We start from the raw sequence: 17,079 nt of genomic DNA on the forward strand, positions 1-17,079 counted from the left end.
ACTGACTTGATCTGCTGCTTCCCAACACATGAGGTACTTACATCTGGGCTAAGTGCCAATGAATCAGACTTCCACCACCACTTATATCTTATATGCAAGTTACACTCAGTAGGTACAACTGTAAAGGACTTAAAATGGGATGCACAATAAAAGATGGTGAAGTCCCCAAGTGCTCAAAAACCCCTGAAAGTCCATAAACATAGCGTGGGTTTTCTGGTGTATAAGACATGGAAAGAGTTCCCCAGGGCAGCATGTTGAGTCTCTAAATATCAATTCACAACAAGTCCCCCAGGATACATTAATTCTGACTTCTGATTTTCCCTGGGCTGGCCCTAGTGGCATTCGTTATGTTGACATCCAGCAATAAGTGTTTGGGTGCCAGACTGGTCCTTCAGCTCATCCTTTGACCCATGCCAGATTGGTACTGAGGATAAACTTGGTTCTCATCGTTGTTCCCAAGGAAAAAGAGTGTTCACAGCTCCACAGGAATCAGCCTTTGAGAGGCTGAACAAACAGAGCTGGTGGGATAGATCACCTTCATTGGGAAAGCAAGGAGAGAAAATTCCTTCTCAGGCACAATTAGCAAGCATTTTAAGGCTTTCTGCCCATCACTTTTTAAGTAACATACTGTTATGATCTGGTGATCATATCAATGTTCTAATGCTATTTTAAAGGCATATTTTCTTTTTGACATGCTATCCATTTATCTATGTTGTTCTCTAACTAGGGTCACATACCTCACCCACCAAGCTTTTTTTAGTGTATGATGCTGCATATGACACATAATTACCCACTGAATTCAAAAGGTAGGTCACAAGTGGAAGATGGATCAGTTCAAACCAGTTCAGAATTGCACTATGCTAGTCATTTTCTTTTTTTGGTTATTTTATTGCTACAGTCTTAATGTTGCTTGAACACACACTTCTAATGCATTAATTGCTAAGAAGAACTCTGTAAGGGACTCTAGTTACCATCATATCTTTCAAGTAAATCATTAGTGAATATGTTCTGGCATATATTTGCAGCTGTATTCTTCAGCAACTGTTCTTGGTATGGAAAAAATCCCCAGCATATCTGAAAAAAAAAAAAAAATCACTTTGCATTTCAAGCTAGGAATCTCTCTATGTTCCATCTGACTTATGGATTGTGAAAAGCTACCGTTGTGAAAAACAAATCGTTGGATACATATCACATTGAAGGTTTATATGATATATCACTCAGCATGGAGCCTGGTTTGATTTACTTTGCACCCAAGCAAAAGAAACTGAAACAAAAATAGTGCTTTTCCATTCCTTGTATTTCCTGCAATACTCTGCCATCCTTCGGAAGGTAAAGCATGCCATGAAGTCACTGTAGGTTTGCATTCAATAACTGATGGCAGGATAAAGCCTTGCTGTCTAGGTGGATGGTACATGGCAGCACAGGTAGAACTGAATGTCTCATTTCTCAGTTCATACCCAATTCAGAGAGTACTGTGGATCTTCCTGTCTTGCAGAAGAGACCAGGAAATTAAGGGTGAAAACAGCCTCTCCCTGTGCAGTAACCTCTGCTCTGGTTTAGAGACACCAAGGACCTGCTGTGATTCATTTGGGAGTTTAACAAGGACTACAGTACTCGGCAAATTACTCACTGCCTGACATTTGGGAGCTTATAAAATGTTAGAGAATATTTTAAATTATGCAAATGAATATTTTCATACAGTATATTTGGCTGTATTCCTGGCCTGTATTATTTTCCTGGCTTGGATACCTCCATCTCTCAGTCCTTAAAAGGGGTTGGCTTTTATTTTATTCTATTTATTCTTCTGCCATCTATTATTCTAAAGAGATGTTATGGATCAGTCCAGATATGTTTCATGTTGTGAGGAGAAGGAATGAAATAGCCTGAAAATCATCTACAGTTCAACATTGAACTGATATTTGTGGAGATGCAAACTTACTCCACAGCATTTTTACCTTGTGATTTGGATTCCATGGGGTAACAATCAGCTTCAAAAATCTCATCGTGACACTGTTTTCAAAGTCAAATAAGGAGCATCAATGACAACATACCACCCCCCAAGTGGCTCCCCTCCAGCTTCATAACCCCAATTTATTTTTGACATTGCACCATAAGACTGAAATGATTAATCTATAATAGATTATCTCACAAATCTGCTACAGAAGAACAGAGGATATGATTTGCTCAGGATTTGGCACACTGGCAATCGCGTGTCACAGCAAAGGGTTTAATAAATACTGTACAACAGAAAAACAAAATGGGGAGAAGCTTGGGTTACTGGAGAGGGACTTTTCCACGGTGCAAGGGAACCCACCTTCCAACAGTTGCATTGACCACTGACCACTTGACTTCCCATTGATTTCCATCAGCTTTCCAGAAAGACTTCTCCAAGCTTAGATGTTCAATACAACCTGCCTTGAGCTTGCATTTCAGAAGTGCTAAGTACCTATAAAATAGAAATAGAGGCATTTACCCCACCTTTGCGGTTGCCCTGTGGGGTCACAGGATGTGTGTTACAGAAGTGCAAAGTGTAGTTATTTGTGAGAAGTGTTGAATGCCTGGGGGAAACACAAACAGCTGGATGGCTACACCATATACTTGTGCTACTGAGTGCTCACCTTCATTTCAGCGAGTAAAGAAGGATTGTGTGGAACCTGCTGCATAATTTACTGTACTGTGAAACATTTACCATGGATAAATTTCATTGTATGGAATCCAGTTAACAAGGGCAAGCATATTTTTTTCTGGGACATGAGCACCTCTTGTACCAAACTTAGAAGCCAAAAACTATCAAAACAAAATCAGAGTAATGTCTAAGTTGACAGGCAGCATTTTCTGGTGACAGTGAAAACATATTTGCCAATTAGAAAAAAGTTATTGCCCTTTTTTCTCATTTTAAAAATTGCTTAGGGACACTAGAAACTTGAGAAAAAATTCTCTCTCACCTGTCTGACCTTGACCCAATGTTGAAGAGCAATCATCCACCTGAGAGCGGGTCACTGCAAATGGAAGACAGAGTAAAGCATGGTTGTACTGTTATTGCCATTCAATGACACCTTCCTGCTGCTAAATCTCCAATTCTCTTTTTGCAGTATCTCACTATTTACTAAGTAGTCTGAGATAAATATGGTGCTCTAACCTCTATTTCCGCTATCTTCAGGGAGATTTACCTGCCAGTCCAGGCTGTCCTTTCTGGCATCGGAAGTTGAACAAAGTTCTCCTTGTAGTAATGGAGTTTATTAGTCTGCAATGGCCCTTCCCTTGACCTGTTGGGACTTCTTTTTTGCTAGTGCTTCTGTCAGTCCTTGGCCTTCTGTGTGGGGCCAGCGAAGGTCTCAGTCTTCAGACACTTAGGCCAGAACCAAGACTAATAATTCATTTTACATGCACCATCAAGCAGCAGTTGTCTTTAAATTGTTGACCCAAGGCAAAGGTGCAGGTCAATGGTATCTCTCATGGAAGTACAGGAGGATAGTGGCAGTCTATAACACAGAACCCCACAGATGGGCAGCAGGCTAACAGGTCTCTGAAATGGCTCTGAGGCCAAAGAACTGCCCCATGAGCCAGCACTGCTGATGGACAGCTGTGACAGACAACATCAACATACCTGGATGCTGTTATCTCCACAGCTCATCAAAAGGAGATGTTAATAGTTTCATATTAGCTGGTTTTTGTCCCAAAGGTGTGGACTTTCTTTGGGTTTGTGCCTCTTTGTGTGTGCAGTGATGACAACTTTTCCCCTTTTATCTAACAGTCTAACTGACTGAAGCTTGCCTGGCTGATGCTGACACCATCCAGGTTCTGTAGCAATGTACAATGTAGCAATGCACAACACAGGAAAGTAAACAAATGCTGGAAAATAGGAATGCTGCCACAAATCCGTGGGAACTTAGATTAAAATCCCTCCCCTTCCCTCTGTTCAGGCTGCTCCCTAGAGACATCAGAAATTGGGTCTTCCCCTCGTGCTCACCCAAGGTCCAGGAATGGGTTTCACTTCTCTCTGCTGGGCCACCCCAGATGGGAAGCGAGTTATGCATTGAGAGCTATGTGGGATTTTTGACTTGGTTGACAGCAAAGGCAGCATTATCAGCTAAAATTTAGAGGGGAAAAAAATTGTCTGCCAAACAGTACTTGAAACTTTTGGGGGATTGATGCAAGTGGTTCAGCCTGATGCAAATTTCTTTCCAGGCCATTTTATGGGCATTGCCACATATATTTTCTCCATCTCCACCTCTGGGCACTCCTGACCACGAGCTGAGGTCTCAAGGTCTCACCTGCACACCAGGGATGGTGGGGTGCCCACTGGCAGTGATTGTCATGGAGCTTAAATGCACTACATAGGGTTTCACACCTCCAGTGGGAAGTATCATGGGTCTTACCATCACAGAGAGCTGAAACCATCTGCTTTGAAACAGGAGTCAGGGCAGGCCTAGGTCGTGGGTCTGGCTCAGAAAGTGAAGGGCAGCAGAGTTTCACTCCTGGCTATGCAAAGCTCTGAAATCACTCCCTGCCGTGTGCCTACCTTCCCATTCATGGGACCTCAGAAGAGCTGTTGTGCTTATGAGATGCTTAACTCCTCTCATGCTTTGGTGTCATAAAAATGCCAGGGAAACCCAAATCCACAGAAGTGGACATGAAAAGCCAGTATGTGGACCCTGGTCCCAGTTGGCCAGAGAGCCTGTCCCCTAATCTACCACTGCTGCTTCAGGCTCAGGAGTGCAGGTGAGTGGCAATGCTGGTTGCCTTCTGCAACCAACTGCCCTGAGCCTGTGAGTCCACAGACTTCAGGAGTCTTGGCAGTAAGGTATAAAATGTAAAGAAGGATGGTCTATTTTCCAAAGACACAGTGTGAGATCACGTGAGTCTTTCCAGAGTTCGTGCTTTTTTTTTTGCCTTTTTTTTTTCGTGTGTGTGTCAAAGCCAGTAATCACAGGAATAAAGTAGTTAGATGAACCATAATTTACTACCATGAACTCCCCTTCACTGTGTATTTCTAAAGGTAACAACCATAGATGCTGAGATGGCTGCACTTCGGACAAAACAAACGTTGTAACAGCAATAACAGGATGTAGCTGTAACAAACCTGTCAAAGTTCATAAACAAACACTCATCCATTTAATCACTAATTATTAACCCAATTCTGATCTTCAGTTATTCAAAATAAGCTGTTTAAAAAAAAGTGAGATTTGTTAGTCTAAACCAATGTTAAAACATGTGTCCAAAAGTAATGCATTGGTTTACTGTGGAACAATCCATCTGTTATTACAAGAAAATTAGGACAGGAAAAATAAACCTTATCCCATGAAATCAGCCATATGAGAGAAGAATCCTTTTGAAACTCTCCCCCAGAAATCCCAAGCTGAGTGCCAAAGGAGGCAGACAAGCATTAATGAGCAGGAGTGCAGCCTTCACCGTATTCCTGTCCCTGTAAAACAGAAGAATTACAAAATGGATGGGCATGAAAAAAATTACAGATTTGCTACAGGTATCTGCTGCTTAGTGTCTGAAAAGTTACTTTAAGGGGCCTCTCAATCTGTGTATGGAAATTAGTCAACAGCAAAAGCACTTCTGACCTGCTTGAAGATTTTTAGCATCATCTCAATTCTTCCAGAAATTAAAACCTTTCCAAGCTAATAATTTTGTATTCTTGGATTTTAGTTATTTTTTTAATCAAAACTGTACATATTTCAAATTTGTCAAATGACTGGACAAAACAGTGTTAAAAATTCAACTGCACTAATTACTAGCTGAGCAGCATAAAAACCTCTGAATAAATGTCAGTCTAGGAGATAAGCTCTTATCTTAATCTAATGACTCCACAGACTTAATTTGTCAGGCCAGCCTAGTTGATGAAAAACAGGTTTCTATTCTCCAGTGTTAGGAGCCACATCTTTCCAAATCTTTGAAGTTGGATAGTAATACCATCAGTGTCATCCTGCAAAAATCTTGTGACCAAGCCAATTTCATTCCTATTGTCCTGTTACACTAATTAAAGTTGTTTTACCCCCATTGGTCTGCAATAGGTGAAAATGATGCCAATTTATTTTTAGATTTATTACGTTCTGGGATAATAATTCTTGCTTTCCCCCCCCCACTCTCAACAACGTGTTAATATCTGCAGCACACTTTCTGTATCAGAAAGCCAGGCTTTTTAGCAGGGCTCCACAGACACCACAGTGCTATCCCAGGACGATTCTTGCAGTGCAAAGTATGCAAGTGTGTGTTTATTTGTGTAGAGAAGAATAATTTTGAGCTCAGGCAATGAATTTGATCTTAAGAGATGATTTTAGGTTTTGGAAGTTCTTTCCTAAAGGAGCATTTGACATATTTAGAGCTAAATGCACCAAATGTTCATATTGTTTGGACAAAGTGGATTAACAAACAGAAAAAAGGAAATTGGCTGCCGTCAGTGTTTCCAGTCCCCCAGACTTCAGCTAACTCTTCTGATGGGAACCTGGCAGGCCTTTTTATGCACAGTGCCCCATTTCAAAGGATACCATTTAAGCATGGTATTCTTTATCCCAATCCCAATATTTAAACAGGGATATACTTGGGTTTGAGGAGTTACTTGGGAGGTGAACTTTATTCTGCTGATACCCAAGAAGATTACAAGGTAAAAAACTTGAGGAAAATAATAGGGTTAAGGTGCGATCTACTGAGGCAAATCAGAGAGGCCGGGGTCAGTCCTGCCTGCTGCTCTGAACTCTGTTGACATTAACATTATTAACTTTATTGACATCAAATATATGGAGCTGGATACTTGCTCTGTTGCATTGGGTTTTATGGCAGAGCAACTCCACTGACTTCAACAGTGTTTCACTGGCATACAATCAGTAAAACAGAGTTGAGAATCAGCCACCTTTTTCTAGTATTACTTCAAAATCCCTGATGCCCAGAGCTGATGGCTCTGAAGCCCACTCTCCTGCCTGGGGTGGCAGGAGTGCAGCATCAGAGGCAGCATGAGTGTGTGTGCAGCACAGGTCATTCTGGGATTTCTTCTTTAGAAGCATTTCACTGTCTTGCTGTGAGCACCCTCCTGCATAATACAGAGTTAATTGGTTAGATTACAAATGTTCATCCTCTTGGGTGAGAACATTGTCTCCTCTCAAATCTAGCCTGGGTAGGACTGCAAGGGGACCACACAGGTCACATGCTGGCACATCTACAAAAGTATTCACGAGCCAGCCCACTTAGGTTTTCTGTTTCAAAGGCGCACATGTGAGCATGGAAACCTGGTTCAGCATCTGGGTCCTCCTGGGTGTAATGTGAGCTGGGTGCCAAGACTGTAGCAGTCAAAGCCTTTGAGCCCATGCATACACGAAGGCTTCTTCACCTGCAGCAGTGCAGATCCTCATCAGGGGACACACAGAGGCTGGGAAGCAGGGAGGGAAGCTTTGCATCTGCAAAACCTTTAAATTGGAAAATGTAATTACCCCAGCTTGACTGGGTTCTGCATCTGATGTATACAATGACATCTTCTAACATCCTGGCTAGCACATCACTGCTTATGGCATTTTCCCGGCAGTTGAGGTCCATAATACATTTTCCTTTTTTACCCACAGCTATGCAAAGGAGCAGAGTTTGCAGAGTAGTGCCGTATAAGTGCTTGTAGTTCCAAATGCGACCCGGAAAGACAGGGCTGCTGGATAAATTAAGAGGCAGATTTCCACAGATATTTGAGCACCTCTGGATGCAGATCAGTGCCTACTTCATATTTTTAAAGCTTCCAGGCTCCTTGTTGCCACTGGGAGTTGGGAACACGTGGGCTTTTGAAAATCCCAGAGCCTGAAACATATTCAAGCACTGTTGCCTATTGCTTCCTTGGATCAAGACAACCAAACTCTTTGAAAGCACTGGGCTTTCAAAACACTATCATCTGACCTTCTAAACACTAGTAAACGTTTGATGCATGGCCTGCAAGCTTGAGGCCTCATCTGACCAAAGCTTAAATTATATCTATTGATTTCATCATGGAAGTGACGGTTTACTCCCGAACATGCCAAATTCATTTATGTTAGGGCTACGGCCTGGAATGGCATTTTTTTCATAAGAATTAATGGATCCTCATTTCTCCTGCTCTGAGTCAGAGTTTAAATCTACAGGCCATTCCCAACACAGCTGAAACAGAAAATGAACACATCAAAGTGAAATTTTCAAAGCGACATTTGAATCCCCTCTCTCTGATGAAATCCCACCTATTGATCCAGTCAAATGACTGCAGTATCCATGGGTCCATCCTGCAAAGCCTCCTTGACCAGCTTATTACTGCAATTCTTCAGGTGCACTGTGACCATCTTTCAATAGAGAACAGGTGCCAGCTAATCAAGTGGAAAAATGAAAAGTCCCAGAGATTAAATCCTAGTCCTGGTGAAAGCTATGGCAAAATTACCATGGAAATCAGCGGCTACATGTATCGTAGGGCATTATATCAAGTCTGAATTTCCATTTGAATACTGACTTCTTGATTTACACAGCGGGTTTGACTTGGAATAAAATAATTTATTGCCCTTTCCCCAGTAGTTTGAGCATTGAAAGGGCTGGCTCACACAGGAGCCATTCCCCTAGGGGTGGTGCAGTGGGATCCAGCTGGCTTGGGTCAGACTGTCTATGCTCCATGAGACTTTGTGGTTTCATGGATCCCTTTGCTCCTTCCATACCCTCCACCACTTGCTCCTATCATCCCACTACAAAAAATTTACCTGCTCTGATCTGCAAAGGAGCCCTGCTATTTCTGGACTGCTGCCTACAAATTGGGGTGCCGAGGAAAACTGAATCCTTATGGAAGAACGAAACTGGGTCCTTTGTGGAAAAATGTTGTGACTCTCAATTGGAGGGCTGTGGATCCAGATCAATTTTCCTAGCAAAGGGGAATAACTCTAATCTAAACACAAAAAGGAGTCTGTCATGGGGAGAAACAAAAGTAGGGGGTTAGCTGTCAGGCTCGAGATTGGTCTTGATGAATTTTAGTGCCGACAAACTAATAATGAGCTAAGGCCCATGGTGAGGCTGCAACAAGCTGGGGCCACTTGGCTTGGCTAACTGAAGTCCAAATGCTGGCACCACTGCTTGGACAAGCATAGTCAAAAGGAGATGGCTTGCTTTCTTGATTTGCAAACAGAGTATCACGGTTCATATGCCTCGTGTGTGGGTGCATGGCAGTGTGTGCTAATGCACATGCCTTGCCTTGGCTTTAAATGGTCTCTGACTATAAAAGTTAATAGCTTTGATGCAGCATTCCTAAAAGGAAGTGTTTGTCAATTTTGCTATAAGTGTTTGAGCGCAACAGTCTTAATTCAATGTGTCAGATAAGAGAAAATCATGTTGGCTTATATTTATGATTTATCACTTCTGTCTTAGCACTAGAGATGTTTGGAGAGCAAACTAACTCTTCAGTTTGTGCTTTGCTTTGTTTTTTTAATCCATCTAAGCCTTGCCAGGCGAATCCATAACACTTCTATACCAGTGTCAAACTGCTGGGGAGTGGGTGGGGAGACACATCTGGAATGCACTGAGGTGGTATTTTTGATAAGTCACAGCTTATACGACTTAAGGAGAGGGCAGAGATTTGAAGACAGGCAAGAAGTGAAGACAAGTTCATGATGGAGAGCTGAGGCCCATGCTACTGCATAGGTCAAGGAGAGCCACACTGCCAGACCCAGGGGAGCACTGATGCCTGCTATTTCATGTGGCCCTTGGGCATATTCAGGATTCCTGAGCCAAGATTGGAAAAGGATGAGCCTGGACCCTCAAGTGACTAACAGAACCACAGAAAAGCAAAGAAACTTGTAGTGAATAAAGAAAAGGCTAGGATGCAAGCTATTTGTTCCAAGGTAAAAGGGCCCAGGTCATCTCAGGAACGTGGGTGCTTAAGTGTTTTTGTTTAGGATCCTGTCCAAAATGCCTTTGATGACCTGGGTCGATATGGGTGGAGAAGTGTCTCTTATACCTACAGGTTGGTTACGAAGTCTCCAGTAGCACCAAAACAAAAGAACTGGATGCACCATCTCGGTAACTGACCATCTGGTCATGACTGCTTTTTGAGATTGTTACATGCATGGGGCTGAAGTGGGTAGAAAACTGTTTGGGTTAATCTCGGTTGTTCCAAAACATGCTACATGGTGATTTAGAATGACTGCTGAAATGTTTGTGTTAGGCTCTTGCTTGTGCAATACAGAGAGTGAATAGCTTTGTGGAGATAACATTGGCTTCCCCCATGTGGGATGCTCTCTCCCTTTTCATTCTGGCCTTGGTAAGTGCACACCAAAGATTTTCTACTTCTCCTGTTTCAAAGGGAACCTACACCCACCCCCAAGTACCAATAACTATTTCCTCTGGTCTTCACAAGCTGTTATGGGCTCAAACACCTTCCCTGCACTCTTTGGGTGAAGAGGCAGATAATACAGGGAGCGATAGAGCTACACTGATTCTTGGGACTAACAATAAAGGTACCCAGTTAAAGGACTTAGCAGGGGGCCTTAGATTTGCTTGCAGAGTCTTGTGTGTCTTTTCTTGCGATCAAAGCGACTGTGAGAAATTGTGGTTTTCAATTCATTTTTTGCATATGGGAAAGAGGATGGCTTTGTGCAATGGCTGTTTAAAAATACTTCAAAAGAACTTGAATCAGTCCATGGCTGCACTATATACAAATTAAAATAATTGATTTTTGGCAGCCTTTTAGGAGATCTATAAATTAAAGGGCTCACGTTTCTGATACATTTTGGGGAACTTTATTTTATGTTGACTTTCAGAGTGCCCTCCCTCCCAGAGCTGGATGTCAGCCACCAAAACAGAGAGAGCTTCTCACTTTCATTTGCTCTGCCCTTCTCTCATAGGATTCACTGGGTGTCTTTCAGGAGCGCCCATGGTCATGGTGGGTCCTGTACCCACACCAGCTCTGCACCTTTCCTTTTCATTTCTGCTTTGAGAACTTTACATCAAGAAATAGAAACTGCGCCAAACCCAACAAGAATCACCCCTCTGTGGACTTCGTTTCTCCCCCTTTTTCTCCATCAGGAGAAACTGATACCCTCACCCAGTTTATGTTGCACCTGGGCTGTCCCCATTTTGTGCGCTGATGGCAATGGGTTCAGCTCTATCTGCAATGACCTAAAAATAGCACTCAATTAACATTGCATTTCAAGAATTGGAAAATTTCCCAGAAGTCCATTCTTTTTTTCTTTTTCTGTTTCATTACATTTTACAGTAATAATACACAAGCCTGTAGAAAACATGACGGGTAATGAAAAAATGTAATTAATATAAGCAGTGTAAAGCATTTTTTTCCCTCTGTTGTCCTTGCAGAAAATTACTGCTTTAAACTGAGCAGGATGTGAAAATGCATAAAGCAAACAGTAATATGCTGTGGTTTGTAAATATCTTATGCAAAATAGTTAAGTCAACTGCTGTTTATTTTTCTTACTTTGTGTCACAAGCTCTTACTTTCTTTTTGTCATTACTTTTTCCATTTGTTCTCTTTTGGGGGCTTGCCCTCTTTCATCTTAAGGAAGCCACTGGCTTAACTATATTTTTTTCTGCTACAGCTAATTCAATCAAACATATAGGACAGGCTATTCCATCTCTTCCTACCATCTCCTCCTGTTTCCTGGCTCTGAAATGCAACATATACTGTAAAAGTGTAGTGAGCCAGGTCCTCACTATACTGAGGATCTGCTCTCATTGTTTTGGGCTTAAAAAAAGGAAAGCACCCTTTTATCCTACAAACAAACAAGTAATTATCCCAAATCCTGCAATAGCTTTATGACAAACTGTAGCATTCCTGACTCTTACTGTAGGATTCTGCAGTGTTTTTACAAGGCTGCCTGGTCACAGTTCTGGAACGGGTTGAGAGCAATACACAGTCAACATTAACTAGGATGGCATGGTATATGCCAGCTCTCCTTGGGATATTTCTCTCTGGCTATCTGTAGAACTTGTAATACCCAGCGATATCTGAAGGTCACAGCAGAGTTTCTGAGCTGAAATACAAAACAGCATTCCAAACACATCTTCTGTGGCCAGACAAGAAACTGCTTATGGTTTATTTTCCCTCCCCCCCTCTCCACAGCTGACATCCAGCATTAGTTATTGTTTATTTTTGTCTTGTTCCTGGTTCTAAAGGTTTCCCTTATGGCTCTGGTTTATGTGAACTTTCAGATATCACTCGGGGCTTCTCTGCCTCATCCCCTCTGATGTAGCTGGTTCCCCTGTGAAGGTAGGTTTCCCCAGCTGAAGATCTGTGCCTCTCTCCTGTGGCATTCTGTGCAGCCATTTGGAGTCCCAGATGTAGGAAATGAAATAATCCACGCTCATACAGTCATGAAAGTGCCCATCTGGCACACAGGAACATCACGCATTGGAAGCACACAAGCGTGAGCTCACTTTTGTTATGGCATTTCATAAACAGAGATGCAGCGAGCCAGCAAGTAAGGTCCTTTGGATAATAACAATCGTTTCCACCACACGTTGTGTTTAAAAAATAGGGAAAGAAAAAATCAAGACAAACTGGAAAGATTTGCTCTGAGGCTTCTGAGGAGAAATTTCTACTTATAAATGTTTTTTCCCAGTGGCCTGCTGTACTTACATCTCTCTGGCTCTCTCCCGCTCTCTATGTAGATGTAAGACAATGGTGACAGTTGAAATGTAGCCAGTTAACTCTTAGTTAGCTCTGAAAGCTCTTCTTCCTCACTGTTCAGTTAAAGAAAGGAAATATTAGCTCATACTTACAAAAGTGAGTTCTGTAAAAACAAATTGCATGTTACTGCTTTCTTATCACTACATAAAACTCACAGAAACAGTCTAATAAATGACCTCACCACTCAATTTTGAAGTATACAAATTAAAGACAGCAACAGATAAGCCAAGAGAGATTAATGTACGCTGTGTGTGCCTGCATGTGTGTGTTTGCATGCCTCTATGAGGATATACCCATATGCTGTTGACATTCAACCTCTGGAATTATAATTAGGGGAAAAGGCAGATGTGTAAATTCATCTTGCTGGGCAGCATAGATGTGTTGCACTAGTCCCTGATTAATCCAGGACTTGAACACTATTCACTCCAAGACACAAGGTTTCTGTTGGGATATGTCGACTAATAAAGGGGTGTAATATGAGAAAACAATGAACAGTCTGAAATGATGGACTAAGTTCAATACCAGTAAGTAAAAAGCAAGGTTATTTACATAATTTTAGCTTTGTAAAGTAATTGAAAAAAGACATCCTAGGCATTTTGTTGGATGTCATGGCATGCTGTAAAGAAATCTTGGGAAGTATTAAACTTCTCCAAAAAAACCCCATTAGCCCTTCTGACAGTGCTGGATCTTCAGAGGGACTGCTCCTCATAGGGTGAGATTTTTAAGGTCAAGAAAGAGCAGAGAGAGGTGTCAGTTCTCCTGAACCATTGCTGGAAATCCATGCCTGTTCCAAAGTGGGGGCCTGGGCCTGCCAGGGGCAGGGGCATGCCACTCCATGGTTTATGAACATTATAAATTATGGATAATAGTAAAGGAAAATAGTCTCTGCATTTTACATGAGTCATTTTTGTATTGTATTTGGCAAACAATATCTGGTCCAGTATATTTTAAATACTAAGTGCTAAGTTGGGAAAACAATGAAATGTTTGTAAATATGATAGACCATTACAATATACTGCTTCTCATTTGAAAAGTCATTTGTGCAAGAAATGATTATTGACCCATGATATGTAAATGATTGAAATGCAGAAATTAATATTTGGGTCAACTCATGTATTTTTCAACCATGAAATGAAAAGCTCAGTATTCACATTCCAATTCATACATGAAAGCATTATAGCATTATGACTTGGATATTGTATTAATTTATTATTGTCTTAGTTAACGATATACAGAGTTATATGTCTACTCTCAAATGATGAAAAGGCATTGGTATGCCACAGTAATGTTTCAGCGCAGGAATATCCCTTATTCTGGACTCTTCTCGTACTGGCGACAATAAACCAAATTCACAGCTGATGGAAGCAAATAAACAGCACTGCTTGCATTAAAGGAGGTTTTGCCCCTAATATACCTTAAATGTTGCACAGGGAGGGCTGGCTCCTGCATTGTAGTTCCTCTGTTCCCACTGGGCTTGACTCTCATCTCCTTCATGTGAGTTTTACACCAGCTGACCAGTGTGATGCTCCTTATTTACTGCAATTAATCCAGAATGATAAATCAGCACAGGATCAGTGCATTTAATACTGTGAGGTAGTTGTCTTTTAGTCTCTTACTCCAAGGGGTTTTGTTTCTGCTCTCCCCTCCTCTTTCCCTGTGCCACAGGAAAAGGCAGTGGGAGTGTGGGGTTTCTAATGGCACAGGTGGGAGAGCACATTCATCCTGAGGGAGCCGCAACAGGCCCCTCACCCCAAGGTGACTTTCGTTACAGTCAGCGTAGTGCTCACGAGACATGCCAGCTTGTTAGTCCCAGAGACTCAGGTGCTCTCTTTCTCCCTAGAAGGAGCGTCTCAAGACCTGGAGCAGCAGTGCAACCTTAGTTCAAGCTGTACTCTGTCCTCAAGATGGCAAGAAGGCAGCCCCATGACGCTGCAGTGAGCTACTTCATCAGCCACTCAGTGCAAAGGTGATCGGCTGAGGTTGTCAGTAAGGGACAAGCTGCTCAAGCTAGACCTACAATATGGTTGACTCTTGGGCTATTATCCATTACATTTCAATTCCACTGGCTACCAAGCTTAGCTGGATTGAATCTGATTTAAGGTCAAACATCCAAATAATTCATTAGTATCCTATAAACTGTGTGTTCCATCTTCATGGCTTTTTATGCAAAAGTAAACAATGCCTCACTCTTTGTGCCACAGGGTATTGTATCACTTGATGGGTCTATCTCCTTAAGAGATGCATAATTTAAATACAAATAAATGTATGAGTGAAACCCATGTAGAATGATATTCGTGATAGACAAAATGAATGAAGAAGAGATGGGCAAAACAATTTAGATAATACCCAAAAGCAAAGCATCACAGCTAAATCAGGATTAACCCATGAAGCATGATGTGTTTCATGAAATGACTTTGGTATAGTCTAAAAACTACAATGACTCAAATGAATTAAGCAGGGTAGTATTGCATCAAGGTTGTTCCAGTGTTCATACCTGTTACCTACATACTGGGTCACATCTATAAGGAATGGTCCTGATTTTTTTTAAGTTAAAATTATATGATTATATTTGCATATATTATATAGATAAAACATTTTTAAAATTTATTTTGCATAAAACAATTTTATAGTTTATATACAAGTTATTTTAAGCAGCTTTACATGTCAAGAGATCCAGCTCTACATGGCTTGCAAGATAATGAAGTCCCAGAATAAGAGCACGTATGGGTGGTGAAGAACAAATGTGGCTACCCCAGCACTATATAAAATTGTGATGGAGATGAAGCAGAGGTAGTGGTGGTATTCAGTGATGTAGCCATTGCCCTCATGGTGTGATTTAGAAACTGCCCACACTGGTCAGCTGTATGGGAGGCATGACATCCTCTTGGTCCTGCCCAATTAATCATACTCTGTTTTTTTTAGCCTCTGGTGCAAAAGGCAGACCTAGATGACTAATTCTGGCAATAAAGGCTCTACTTGTCAATGAGATCTCCCCTTGATAGAGGTGTGATTTGGTTTTAATTTTCTTGTAGCCCATTCATTTATTTGAGGCCAATGGCTGACATGAATCATAGTGTTATGAGGGAGAAACATGATGTGTACCAGCAGCCTCAAAAAGATGGCAAGTCCACTGGGGATGGCAGGAACAGAGGATGCAGTTTCTTGATGCTTTGACCACAGGGGAAGAGAAGGATTGGCAGAGCCTCTCCTAAAACCCCAGTGGCTTCCTCCTGCTCATTTGGACGGCAGCATCAGCTGAGAGCACAGCCAAGGTGTAAGCAGAAGAACATGTGCTATTTTGCAACAGATTAATGTGGGAGTCTCTAACCGACAAGGTGATGATTACTGCGGCCCCAACCAAGCACAGCCTTTGTTTGACTTTACTAGTATGAGTAAGCTAATTGGCGTCACTGGGCCTGTACGTGTGCTTAAAAGTTATGGCTGTGTTAAAATGCTTTGGTGGGTCAGGGAATAATGGGTGTTTAGCACCTTGCAGGACACAGCCCTGGGAGCAAGCCTTGCCATGACCTTCTGCAAAGCAGGGGGTGTGCTCTGAGGGCCTGATTTTCCTCAGCCTGTGGTTACCCTGCCCCACGCACTCCACAGCCGCATAATGCTGGGGATTGTCTAAATCATGAAACAACATGTTGTACCAGGGCAGCCAAAAACAACAATAAAATTAGCAGGAGCCAGTCCAGCTGACTCTATGAGAAGCTGCAGAGTTTCAAAATTAATCTTAAATTTACCTCTACCCCTGAAAACAAAACTAATTGCAGAATGTAAGGCTCCCTGAACATGCTAGGGAACTTGATGGTAATACCTCAGTAAAAACACAAACACTTTAGATAAAGCCCCCATTTTAATTGTATCAATTCTGCCAATTAATGATAATGGAAGAGCAGTCCAATTAGCTAAATAGCTAATAGTTTTATCAAGCAGAGGCTAGCAATTTAAAGCAAACAAATTCTTTCTAATTTTATCCCCTTGCACACCAAGATGTTTAAAGGATAATGGGGGATCCAATAAAGGATATTGCTCAAATAGAGCTACATTTAAATCGCCTAATGGCTTTAAGAGTTCTACCCCAATTAACAAAGAAGAAACATGAACATTCAGTGACTTCCAGCATAATATCTAAAAATCTTCATTAAAAAAATAACATATTCTCCAACTAAGGGCAGAATGGAAAACATCACTGACTTTTCCCTTAAAAACACTGATTTCTCCCAAAACAAAGGCTCCTCTGTAACAGCAAAAGTATCACAGAAAAAGGACTCTCCTGTCTAAGCCACAGTATATAAATCATCTTCAAACTGTGGCCAGTAGTTTTAACATAACTGTGGATTTGAATAAAGGAGATTGACCTATCTAACATATTTAAGACCAAATCCTACTGTTACCTAATTCTGAAATAAGTTAAGGCTATTGAAGAGAATCAAAAGCCCTTT

At 41.6% G+C, this 17,079-nt stretch overlaps 1 long non-coding RNA gene across 1 annotated transcript in view; it reads right to left on the minus strand.

Moving 5' to 3' along the window:
* LOC142602757 (uncharacterized) overlaps nt 1-17,079 on the minus strand; it is a 285,134-nt gene that overhangs the window by 11,246 nt on the left and 256,809 nt on the right. The window contains exons 8-11 of the long non-coding RNA XR_012836533.1: nt 14,046-14,167; nt 12,581-12,684; nt 2,946-2,999; nt 1,956-2,446 (exon numbers count right to left, since the gene is read on the minus strand). This is a non-coding gene — a long non-coding RNA (uncharacterized LOC142602757). The remainder of the gene's footprint in view (nt 1-1,955; nt 2,447-2,945; nt 3,000-12,580; nt 12,685-14,045; nt 14,168-17,079) is intronic.

Source organism: Balearica regulorum, chromosome 8 (genome assembly GCF_011004875.1).
Source record: "Balearica regulorum gibbericeps isolate bBalReg1 chromosome 8, bBalReg1.pri, whole genome shotgun sequence".
In the NCBI taxonomy this organism is placed as follows: domain Eukaryota; kingdom Metazoa; phylum Chordata; class Aves; order Gruiformes; family Gruidae; genus Balearica; species Balearica regulorum.